Raw genomic sequence first — 12837 nt, forward strand, 5'->3', positions numbered from 1 at the left:
TTACTGTTCTTTCTTTCCATCTTTTTTTCCCATTAATTCTTTCTTCCTCTCTCCTTTTGAAAATATGTTGGCAAATTTAAATTTTTGCCAAAAATCCTCTCAATTTCAAATGTTGCCTCTTTACAGTGTGGGACTGGGCCGCCAGGGTACTGGGAAAAAACCCAGTGGGTCCCAGCCCTAGTGGGCCCCAGCAGCCCAGATCCATTCCCGCCAAGGTCACTCCCGCGATCTGCCGTCTCCCTCCCCCGACGCGCTGCAGGTAAGTTTCTTTCAGGAGTGCTCGGGGGTGTTGGGGGCTTCTGCAGGGGGGGGGGGTGAAGGTGGTGGGGGCCATTAGGGGGTGCAGGGGCCCTGAGGCAGAAGCACCCCCAGTCCCACCCCGCCTCTTTATGCCTCTCTTTCTCTCTTTCCTTTGCTCTATTTTTCAGTCACTGTTCTTTCTTTCCATCTTTCTTTCTTGTTCATTCTTTCTTTTTCTTCTCTTTTTGCAGTTGTAGCAAATTTAAATTTTTTCCAAAAATACTCAATTTTAACTTTTGCCCCTTTCTTTCATTCTCTCTCTCTCTCTTTCCTTTACTGTTCTTTCTTTCTTTCTTTCTTTCTTCCTTTCTATCTTTCTAGTTCTTTCTGCATGGCTTATTCCCCTGATTATCAGATTCATTCATGGAACATGTAACGAGCGGTTCTTCATACTCTCTCTTTTCCTCATGTTATCTTTCCTTTACTGTTCTTTTACTCTTTCTTTCTTTCTTTCTTTCTATCTTTCTAGTTCTTTCTGCATGGCTTATTCCCCTGATTATCAGATTCATTCATGGAACATGTAACGAGCGGTTCTTCATTCTCTCTCTTTTCCTCATGTTATCTTTCCTTTACTGTTCTTTTACTCTTTCTTTCTTTCTTTCTATCTTTCTAGTTCTTTCTGCATGGCTTATTCCCCTGATTATCAGATTCATTCATGGAACACGTAACGAGCGCTTCTTCATTCTCGGCCCCCTTTCCGGCAGCAACAAAGGGCGTTCTTGTGGCGCCTCGATGGAATCTTCCTTTAGTTATTAACCGTTTGTATTCTATAGAGACAAAGCTCTGCACATTCTTAGACGAGTAAAATTCTATCTGAAGTCAGCCAATCAATTCAACCTCCTAAAAATAGAGATATTTCTTGAATAATTAAAGTTCTATGCGGAATTGCAGCTTTAGTGAGTGGGAGCGACGGGACGAGGGCTGATATGTTTGCTCTTTACTCCCTTAATCATTTGTGAATGTGCAATTGGCCCTGAATACATTGCAGCCCTAATGCTACTATTATTGCCAATACTGAATGAGCATTAAAAGAAAATAACTAATATTCTCCTGGAGGTTTTTGCCGCAGGCAACTCCATCCTTCCGCAGTACAGTAGGCAATGAGCAGTTTATTTTCTATTTTTCTTCTATTTTTCTGTTGGCAAATGAAAAATGATTAATTCAACCCATTTAGTTCATATACAGGTATAGGACCTGTTATCCAGAATGCTTGGGACCAAGGGTATTCCGGATAAGGGGCCTTTCCGTAATTTGGATCTTCATACCTTAAGTCTACTAAAAAATCAATAAAACATTAATTAAACCCAATAGGATTATTTTGCAGCCAGTAAGGATTATTTATATCTTAGTTGGGATCAAGTACAGGTACTGTTTTATTATTACAGAGAAAAGGGAATCATTTAACCATTAAATAACCCCAATAGGGCTGTTCTGCCCCCAATAAGGGGTAATTATATCTTAGTTGGGATCAAGTACAGGTACTGTTTTATTATTACAGAGAAAAGGGAATCATGTAACCATTAAATAAACCCAATAGGGCTGTTCTGCCCCCAATAAGGGGTAATTATATCTTAGTTGGGATCAAGTACAGGTACTGTTTTATTATTACAGAGAAAAGGGAATCATTTAACCATTAAATAAACCCAATAGGGCTGTTCTGCCCCCAATAAGGGGTAATTATATCTTAGTTGGGATCAAGTACAGGTACTGTTTTATTATTACAGAGAAAAGGGAATCATTTAACCATTAAATAAACCCAATAGGGCTGTTCTGCCCCAATAAGGGGTAATTATATCTTAGTTGGGATCAAGTACAGGTACTGTTTTATTATTACAGAGAAAAGGGAATCATTTAACCATTAAATAAACCCAATAGGGCTGTTCTGCCCCCAATAAGGGGTAATTATATCTTAGTTGGGATCAAGTACAGGTACTGTTTTATTATTACAGAGAAAAGGGAATCATTTAACCATGAAATAAACCCAATAGGGCTGTTCTGCCCCAATAAGGGGTAATTATATCTTAGTTGGGATCAAGTACAGGTACTGTTTTATTATTACAGAGAAAAGGGAATTATTTAACCATTAAATAAACCCAATAGGGCTGTTCTGCCCCCAATAAGGGGTAATTATATCTTAGTTGGGATCAAGTACAAGTACTGTTTTATTATTACAGAGAAAAAGGAAATCAATTTTCAAAATCTGAATTATTTGATTAAAATGGAGTCTATGGGAGACAGGCTTTCCGTAATTCAGAGGTTTCTGGATATCAGGTTTCCGGATAAGGGATCCCATACCTGTATTGCTGAAGGACCTATATTAGAGAGCAGCCTGGACATTAACCCATTCAGCAATGGGAAGATATTGCAATCCACAGCAGGGAATGATAAGAACTGACCCCTGGCTTCCCACTCTCAGCGCTGAATTGATGAAAATCATTGTGGACAGTTACATAGAAGAAACTGGTTGCAGATAATAAAATAGCAATTTCCAGGGAGGACGGATGATGTTGTGTCTGGTCCAAGTCTATTTGAGGAGATTCCCCCAAATTGCTAGGAAGATGATGAATAGGGAGGATGAGAGTCAGAGAGAATGTCTTCTTTAAAGAGGCAAAGGAAAGGAACATCCCAGTGCAATGCATTGTGGGTTATGTAGTTCCTGCATGCTGTCTGTAAGCTGTGGAGAAGTTGTTACAATTAGTAACATCAGTGCTTTAGTCCCTCCTTCCCTGCCAGGATTTCAAATGATGCCGAAAGAGAAGAACTGTTTTGCAGCTGGATTTCGGCATATAAAAATGGTATTTATTCCTACTTTTTTGAAGGATAATAGATAAAAAAATAATTCCTAATGTTTTCTAATTTGTTTCCATGCTTTTCATTCGTCAAATAACAGATACACCAAGCGGAAAACCTCAGAGAAACCATTTCTATTCTGTACTAAAGGGGAAAGGTGGATAATTGCAGTATTGCTTTCCTGGCCATGTGTCGCTCGGCTCAGAGCAGCTCACGTGCCCTTTTTCCATTGTATATAAAGGCAGGTTACACAGAGCAGACATAGGCAGCCTGACGGAGGTGGAAAATAAACCGACGGATCTCCAAATCTTATTAATATAGAAAGTAAAAGCACACGGACAGACTAAAGGTAAATAACTATGGATTTTACACAAATAGTTAATTTCCTATATTGATATATTCAAGGCAAAGACAAACCTCTAGCGTTTATATGTCGGTGGGAACACTAAGGGCTCCATCCATAAAACTGGCACTGTTTATTACCCAGCATGCTATATCACCATTTATTACACGCCGATAATACAGAGAGAGACATATGTTTATACTATTCAAACCTTTCAAATAAATGCTCATTTAATATCCATTGGATACCCGGTAAAATGGCGTGTTCTGATTGGCACGTTCATATATAGCTCAAACGGCTTCATACACATAAATGGCCCATAGGTTAAATGATAACAGATGTGGATCAGGGGCCACTAGACTCTCTGATAAACTGAACTGTATTAAAACTTACACTGTTTAAACTTAATCCTGCCCGGTTTTGAACCAGAGACCCGCAGGTTGCTATTATTAAATAACTGAATACACAGATTATTGGGATTCTGGTTCAATGGATTGTTATGCTTGGGTTTTCAGGTAGGTTTGCTCAGATGATATGAATCCGGCCACAGTTCTCTCCCTATATAACCCCCTGCTGTGAGCTCATTGCTAGGGTTGCCACCTTTTTCCATGATACCGGCCTTTGGGTCAGGGGGCAGGCCATGATGTAATTTGGGGGTGGGCCGTGACATAATTTAGGAGCTTTGCGCAGTGGCGGTATCATAGCCAAAGAGGTCAGACCGAGGCGTGATTATTGCTAATTGTGATGAAGCTGAAGCTTGATGAAAGTGGAGGGGCTGTGTTCCCATTAGGGAAGAGCTGTTGGCTTATTTTTTGTCGGGGGCTTTGCACATGCTCATTATGCCTAATCATGCTTCACTTCCTTGCCATAGCCATTAGGCGGGCGGGAGGTATATTTTTTTATTCCTTCCAGCTGCCAGCTGGAGCCATACCAAGGTGATTAATGGCATTGCACCCGTACACATCTGTACCCTTTTTGTGTTTGATTTTTGCACCCTGGATAGGTGTCATAGTCCTCTGGGTTTGACCCTAGGCCAAGACTTGGTGGTTTTCACCCTAGCTTCGGCGAAGTTGGATCTGCCCGCACATGCTGTTCATTGGCAAAAGCCTTGGACACATGAGCATCGGAGCCCATGCCTTCGGGTAGGACTCACAGGTGATGACTCAACAACGTGACATAATTTGGGGGCGGGCTATGATGTCAGGGGCGGAAAATGGCAGGGAAAGAGTGAATGTGACAGCTAAATGGGAGGGGAAATGGACAGACTGGGCGGGGCAGGGGTGGGAATGTGAATATAAAGGCTGATCATCAGAGTAGAAGGTGAGGAAAGAGGGGGTATTTTTAGGGTATTACAAATATACTGGCAAGTATATTGGCGGTAAGTTTATAATACTGGTGCCGGCCATAGGTGCTGATTTACCTGCTGGGCTTGTTAAATACCAGCCAGCCAGGATGCAAATATTTACTGTTTATTTCTACCAAAGGCCATAACTTTGCACTTATCAACATTGAACCTCATTTCCCAGTTTGCTGCCCAGTTTTCTAATTTTGTCAAATCTGCAAAGCGGCAGCATCCTGCATGGAACTTATAGTTTGGCACAATTTAGTGTCACCTCCCAGTGCAGGGATTCAATCTAATAGTTTCAGGGTAAATAGAAACCCCTTTAATTCCCAAGGGCATAGCTCTCTAGGACATCTGTGTAAGTACTTCTGTTGACTGCACTTTGTGAAAAAACTCCTGACAATCAATTAAGCACCAATTAAGCCGCGCTGCTTTTTTTAAGAACTGCCGGTGTCCAAGTTATCGAAGTCATGTGAAACGCGTGTGAGAACTCGGCACGAAATGCCTCCAATGCTACGGTCCCACCTGAGGAAGAGCTGGATATAACACATGTTCAGCCGCGTTACTCCATCACCAGAAAGCATTGCTTACATTTCATAGCGTACGTATCAGTAGAGGAGATCCAATCCCAAAGTGATAATCTAACATGGGGATTAAATGAATGCCCTTTACTCAATTTACAGAAGTCTCCGTTGGTGAAAGATATACGAGACACAGGTGGGCCTTCGGCTGCCTGATCCTTAGTTCATAGGTTGTCTGAAAATATTGCATGTTAATTGTGACCGGCAGTGTTGGGATGCCATTTTATTGCTTTTCTCTGCCCGGCAAAGTCACTAGTAAAAGAGCCAAATGGAGTTTTAGTCGCCCCCCGCATTGCTTCTATTCTGGGGATCATGTACGTCCATCTGTCATCGAGAGATCTGTCCTCGGCATCTTGCTTCACCGGGCGACTTTGACACATTGTCAGCTCTACATGTTAGATGGAAGTCTGAGGCTGGAGTGAAGGTCACGGCTTTTGTAATATGTCTACAAGGCCTCTCTTGTTTCACGTCGGTGTTACTCTCACTTAAATCAAATCCGTGGTCTTTCTATGTACAGGGAGGTTAATATGAAAAATCACATTTTATTATTAAAAGGTATAATGGGCCAGATTCGATTCAGTGAGAAAAAGTTATCTCATGGTTTATTGTGTGAAAATTCAATTCATCCATCAGATATAATTACCCCTTATTGGGGGCAGAACAGCCCTATTGGGTTTATTTAATGGTTAAATGATTCCCTTTTCTCTGTAATAATAAAACAGTACCTGTACTTGATCCCAACTAAGATATAATTACCCCTTATTGGGGCAGAACAGCCCTATTGGGTTTATTTCATGGTTAAATGATTCCCTTTTCTCTGTAATAATAAAACAGTACCTGTACTTGATCCCAACTAAGATATAATTACCCCTTATTGGGGCAGAACAGCCCTATTGGGTTTATTTCATGGTTAAATGATTCCCTTTTCTCTGTAATAATAAAACAGTACCTGTACTTGATCCCAACTAAGATATAATTACCCCTTATTGGGGGCAGAACAGCCCTATTGGGTTTGATTAATGTTTTATTGATTTTTAGTAGACTTATGGTATGGAGATCCAAATTACAGAAATATGGAATGCCCCATACCTGTACTACTCTACATTCCTACACTTTGGTGATTTCCAGCTTCTATCTCATACCCCTGTTATAATCACCAGTACAGGTACCCAAAGGATGAGTTTGGGGGGGGGTAGAGCAACTTCCCTTAAATCAGTGGTTGCGGAACTTATTCAGTTGTAGGCAAGGTCCGTCCAGGGTCCCCCTTAGCTCATAACAGGGTTACAGATATCAAAGCATCGCTGTATGAACCCTTCAGCTATAGTTCCAAAAATAACTGTGACATCGCAGAAGTGTACACCCAAAACCTTGCTCTAACTGACTTCCAAGATGGGCTTCTTAGAGTATCAAGGAGATCAAATATGCATTCTTTCAAAATCTGTCCTTCTCTGAGGGAGCACACAGCCCATCACTAAATGGCGGCTCAAGGGAAAGGGTGTAAAAGGGCAATATTTACTGATATATATATTCCAGTTTGGGGAGATTCTTTAATAGGCCACTTAATATGATATAAACTGTCTGTTGGATAAACATTCATTCTGGGGGGTATAGTTTCCCTTTAATAAGACCCAGGAGTGTTGGAGAAAGCCAATGCTCTGTTGACTTTTGATATTAAATGTTGTTGACAGATTGATTTGACTGGCTGTTAAATAGAAGGAATATTTGAGATCCAATGGGGCCCAACATTTGTTGGGCAGTTATTCCTCTCTTACATCTGTTTGGCAAGGACTCCTCTTGTAACTCATGGTCTACAGGGGACACAGCTCTTCCTCTAATATAGGTATGGGACCCCTTATCTAGAAACCCATTATCCAGAAAGCTCCAAATTCCAGAAAGGCCGTCTCCCATAGACTCAATTTTAATAAAATAATTCAGAATTTTAAAACTGATTTATTTTTTCCCTGTAATAATAAAACAGTACCTGTACTTGATCCCAACTAAGATATAATTACCCCTTATTGGGGGCAGAACAGCCCTATTGGGTTTATTTAATGGTTAAATGATTCCCTTTTCTCTGTAATAATAAAACAGTACCTGTACTTGATCCCAACTAAGATATAATTACCCCTGCTTTATTATTACAGAGAAAAGGGAATCATTTAACCATTAAATAAACCCAATAGGGCTGTTCTGCCCCAATAAGGGGTAATTATATCTTAGTTGGGATCAAGTACAGGTACTGTTTTATTATTACAGAGAAAAGGGAATCATTTAACCATTAAATAAACCCAATAGGGCTGTTCTGCCCCAATAAGGGGTAATTATATCTTAGTTGGGATCAAGTACAGGTACTGTTTTATTATTACAGAGAAAAGGGAATCATTTAACCATTAAATAAACCCAATAGGGCTGTTCTGCCCCCAATAAGGGGTAATTATATCTTAGTTGGGATCAAGTACAGGTACTGTTTTATTATTACAGAGAAAAGGGAATCATTTAACCATGAAATAAACCCAATAGGGCTGTTCTGCCCCCAATAAGGGGTAATTATATCTTAGTTGGGATCAAGTACAGGTACTGTTTTATTATTACAGAGAAAAGGGAATCATTTAACCATTAAATAAACCCAATAGGGCTGTTCTGCCCCAATAAGGGGTAATTATATCTTAGTTGGGATCAAGTACAGGTACTGTTATATTGTTACAGAGAAAAAGGAAATCAATTTCAAAAATCTGAATTATTTTATTAAAATGGAGTCTATGGGAGACAGGCTTTCCGTTATTCAGAGTTTTCTGGATATCAGGTTTCTGGATAAGGGATCCCACACCTGTATATACAGGTCCTTCTCAAAAAATTAGCATATTGTGTTAAAGTTCATTATTTTCTGTAATGTACTGATAAACATTAGACCTTCATGTATTTTAGATTCATTACACACAACTGAAGTAGTTCAAGCCTTTTATTGTTTTAATATTGATGATTGTGGCATACAGCTCATGAAAACCCAAAATTCTTATCTCAAAAAATTAGCATATTTCATCCGACCAATAAAAGAAAAGTGTTTTTAATACAAAAAAAGTCAACCTTCAAATAATTATGTTCAGTTATGCACTCAATACTTGGTCGGGAATCCTTTTGCAGAAATGACTGCTTCAATGCGGCGTGGCATGGAGGCCTGTGGCACTGCTGAGGTGTTATGGAGGCCCAGGATGCTTCAATAGCGGCCTTAAGCTCATCCAGAGTGTTGGCTCTTGCGTCTCTCAACTTTCTCTTCAGAATATCCCACAGATTCTCTATGGGGTTCAGGTCAGGCGAGTTGGCAGGCCAATTGAGCACAGTAATACCATGGTCAGTAAACCATTTACCAGTGGTTTTGGCACTGTGAGCAGGTGCCAGGTCGCTGCATTGACCCTGCCCTTGATAAAACACAGTGGACCAACACCAGCAGCTGACATGGCACCCCAGATCATCACTGACTGTGGGTACTTGACACTGGACTTCAGGCATTTTGGCATTTCCCTCTCCCCAGTCTTCCTCCAGACTCTGGCACCTTGATTTCCGAATGACATACTTTGGACCACTGAGCAACAGTCCAGTGCTGCTTCTCTGTAGCCCAGGTCAGGCGCTTCTGCCGCTGTTTCTGGTTCAAAAGTGGCTTGACCTGGGGAATGCAACACCTGTAGCCCATTTCCTGCACGCGCCTGTACACGGTGGCTCTGGATGTTTCTACTCCAGACTCAGTCCACTGCTTCCGCAGGTCCCCCAAGGTCTGGAATCGGTCCTTCTCCACAATCTTCCTCAGGCTCCAGTCACCTCTTCTCGTTGTGCAGCGTTTTCTGCCACACTTTTTCCTTCCCACAGACTTCCCACTGAGGTGCCTTGATACATGCTAATTTTTTGAGATAGGAGTTTTGGGTTTTCATGAGCTGTATGCCAAAGTCATCAATATTAAAACACTAAAAGGCTTGAACTACTTCAGTTGTGTGTAATGAATCTAAAGTACATGAAAGTCTAATGTTTATCAGTACATTACAGAAAATAATGAACTTTATCACAATATGCTAATTTTTTTAGAAGGACCTGTATATATATATACATATATATATTTATGCACCAAAAATAAAAGTAAAGATATATATAAGTTAAATATAAGTTAGTGTCTGGCCTCTCCAGTTTATTGTTGGACCAGAGTACCAGGGAAACTAGAAAAAGAAGCCGAAAAAAATCCAATCAAAATTTGAATAAACACGATTGCAAATTTTTTCCCACTCAGTTTCTATCATATTTAAGATAAACCTTGAACTGAAAATACAACAAACAGCTTCATTTTCTTTTAAAAATACTGTATCATTTACCAAACTTGTATAAATTGTATAGTATTTAATTCAGCAGCTCTGAAATAGTCTATAGAAACCAGCTCCGTTGTAGCCATGGAAGTTGGCACGCCGGGTCCAGTGTGGCTATTGGGCCCATTTTGCCCCTATTTCTATAGGGTTATTATATATCGGCTGAGAAGCAGCTGCCCTTCATACATAGAATAAAAACCTTCCCGTTATTGTTTTCATTCTCCGGGGCTGATTCATTCATAGGGAACATGTAATAAAATTACCCACAATGCCTACCATGTTTCCTTTGCACGTATTTTTATGACATTTCCCTGAGTAATACTTTTGGGGAATACAATAAACACTATCAATGAAATGAATTATTTATGGGATCGGGTAACTATACGGCATTCCGTAATGTTTCAGGCACTGAGGTTGGATACCAAGCCCTTACTGTCTGATAGATGTGGTGTTAAAGTCCCAAATTGTATTAAATCAATCCTGGGGATTTACTGGCCAAGATGCCCGACATCTATAGGGAGCAGCTCACTGAAAGGCCATTAAGAGGCTGAATACGGGAATATCTCCTGATCAATAAAGGAGTCAGAGACAAACAGCGGGGTTACATGAAGCACAAGTTATGGATAAATGATTTCATGGGTTTCTTCTTCTTTCAATAATATTCCCCAACATAGATCAGTGACTGTAGAACCATGACCTTGAGAACCAAATCTCTAGACGAACAAAAAGTTGAATAAAGTGGAGGAAAGAGAAATGATCTCTTGCAAATTGGTTCAGCCATTGTTGCTCAGCAGGGTTGTGCGCCCGTGCCTAGGGCTTTTTAATTAAAGGGGACCTGTCACCCTAAGAAATAATTCCATATTGATTTCCATTGAGTTTGTCAAGCAAAATAAACCTCACTTAAGGTGCCCATACACCTTCAGATCTGCTCGCTTGGCAAGGTTGCCAAGCGATCGGATCTTCTCCCGATATCCCCCACCTACGGGTGCGCGATATCGGGAGAATCCAGGCTAATTAGGTCATTTGGCCCTGGGGCCAAACTATCGACTTATCACGACGGGCATAGGCAAAGTCGGTCCAGGGGCCGACTAGATTTTTAAACCTGCCCGATCGAGATATGGCCTATTTCAGGCCAGGTATCGGTCGGGCAGGCCCGTCGGTAGTGCCCCTACACAGGCTGATTAGCTGCTGAATCAGTCTAAGGGACCCATATCGGCAGCTACAATCGCCCCATGTATGGCCACCTTTACACTGTATAAATTATCTTAATCTTGTTCCCTTCAGCCTTGGAATTCACAACTGCAGCAAGCAGGGCGGCGCCATTTTGTGGATACTGTTATTAAGGCAAACTGTGCATCCTGCCAAAATAATGTTTTTGTGCCAGTATGGGGGGAACTGATGCCCATGAATTGGCTTCCCAATTAGGTGGTAAGTGGGGGGGGGGGGGGGATGTGAGGAGGGCAGTGACATCTAAGAAGTTCTGAAAGGAAAGTTAAAGTAACTGCCTGCCCTGCCTCTATGTCTAAGGCATACACAGCAAGTACAGGTTGGTCCCAGAGTCACTTAATAGCACTGGGTGCTACAAATGGAAATCAAGCACATGGTTATTTACACCAATTCACCCCCTTCTTTAAAGGGGAACTCCGGCTTCTGATACAAAATATGTTAAAGAGCCCACACAACACAGAAACCCCTAATATCCCTATCCCTGTAATCTGTTCCTTCAAACAGTAGGAATAAATACCATTTTTATATGCTGAAATCCAGCTGCAAAATTGTTCTTCTCTTTCTGCATCATTTGGAATCCTGGCAGGGGAGGAGGGACTAAAACACTGATGTTACAAATTGTAACAACTTCCCCACAGCTTACAGACAGCATGCAGGAACTACATAACCCACAATGCATTGCACTGGGATGTTCCTTTCCTTATTGGCATCACGTGTGCAGCAGGGAATTGTGGGATTGGGACGACTACTGTTACATTTTATTTAAGTCTCACGTAGCCAGCCAGATCATACAGAAGCACATCGGAGGCAATAACCTACATAGTACTTAAGCCCTTCTTAAATGAGCCCCACTGCCTTGTACTGAATTGATACAGTAGCCATAAAAAAAAGACTATTGGCTTCAATGCATTTGGTAAAATTTTTCGGCAAATTAAATTGGGACAGATTGACTCAATACTATTAAATAACTGCTTAAAGTTTTAGAGATAATGAAGTAGAACATCCAGCCAACTCAAGCCCTTATTGGTCAATGACAGAGGATACAGGGCCAAAGGCTTAAACGAGTTGTATTTAGCCAATGCTTGGCCGGCTTTTGTGTCCCTGTATGGGGCATAGGCATGGGCGTCCACAGAAGGGGGCAAGAGGGGGCACTTGCCCCCCCCTGGAAAAGTAGCAAAAAAAACAAAAATCTTACTCCATTTCTGCACTTTCCCCTCAAGCCCGTTTTTGCTGTGCTCCGATTGGATCTTTCTTCTTCTGGATTCACCAATCAGAGCACAGCTTCCTTGACAGACAGTAAAATTGACCAATCAGAGCACAGATGCACACAGGGATCGGGAGATTTTGCAAACTGGAAATAGAAATAAAGACTGAAAAGATGAATCTGCAGCTGTAACTTTACCTGAGAACCAACTCTCAACTTTTGCTGCAGTTTTCATCCCACAGGTACTATACAGTTCTAAAGAATCACTAGCTGACATTAAATTGTTTAATTTATAATCTATCCCCTACCCTAACACATGGAGGGTAAGTTAACTCTTTCCCTCTGAAAAAGCTCATTGTGAGTTTATATATGTGTTGTTGTTTTTTGCACTATTTTTTTTTTTTTTTTGTCATTGTTTTGTTCATTTATAGTAAGTTACAGTGGGGCCAATGTTGTGTATCAGTGCCAGTGTTATAGTGCCAGGGCCTGAATATCTGCCATCAGTACCCACTGCTCCTCATGGCATATAATGTGCTGGGTTTGTAACTACGGACTGCGTCTCACTGTATATAATGGGGAGTCAGTACCCACTGCCTTTCTTGCTATAAAACTAACATAAACACATCTAAAGGGGTGGTTCACTTTTAAGTTAACCTTTAGTATGTTATAAAATGGCCTATTCCTAGCAACTTTGCAATTGGTCT

Source organism: Xenopus tropicalis, chromosome 5, assembly GCF_000004195.4.
Source record: "Xenopus tropicalis strain Nigerian chromosome 5, UCB_Xtro_10.0, whole genome shotgun sequence".
Taxonomy (NCBI): Eukaryota; Metazoa; Chordata; class Amphibia; order Anura; family Pipidae; genus Xenopus; species Xenopus tropicalis.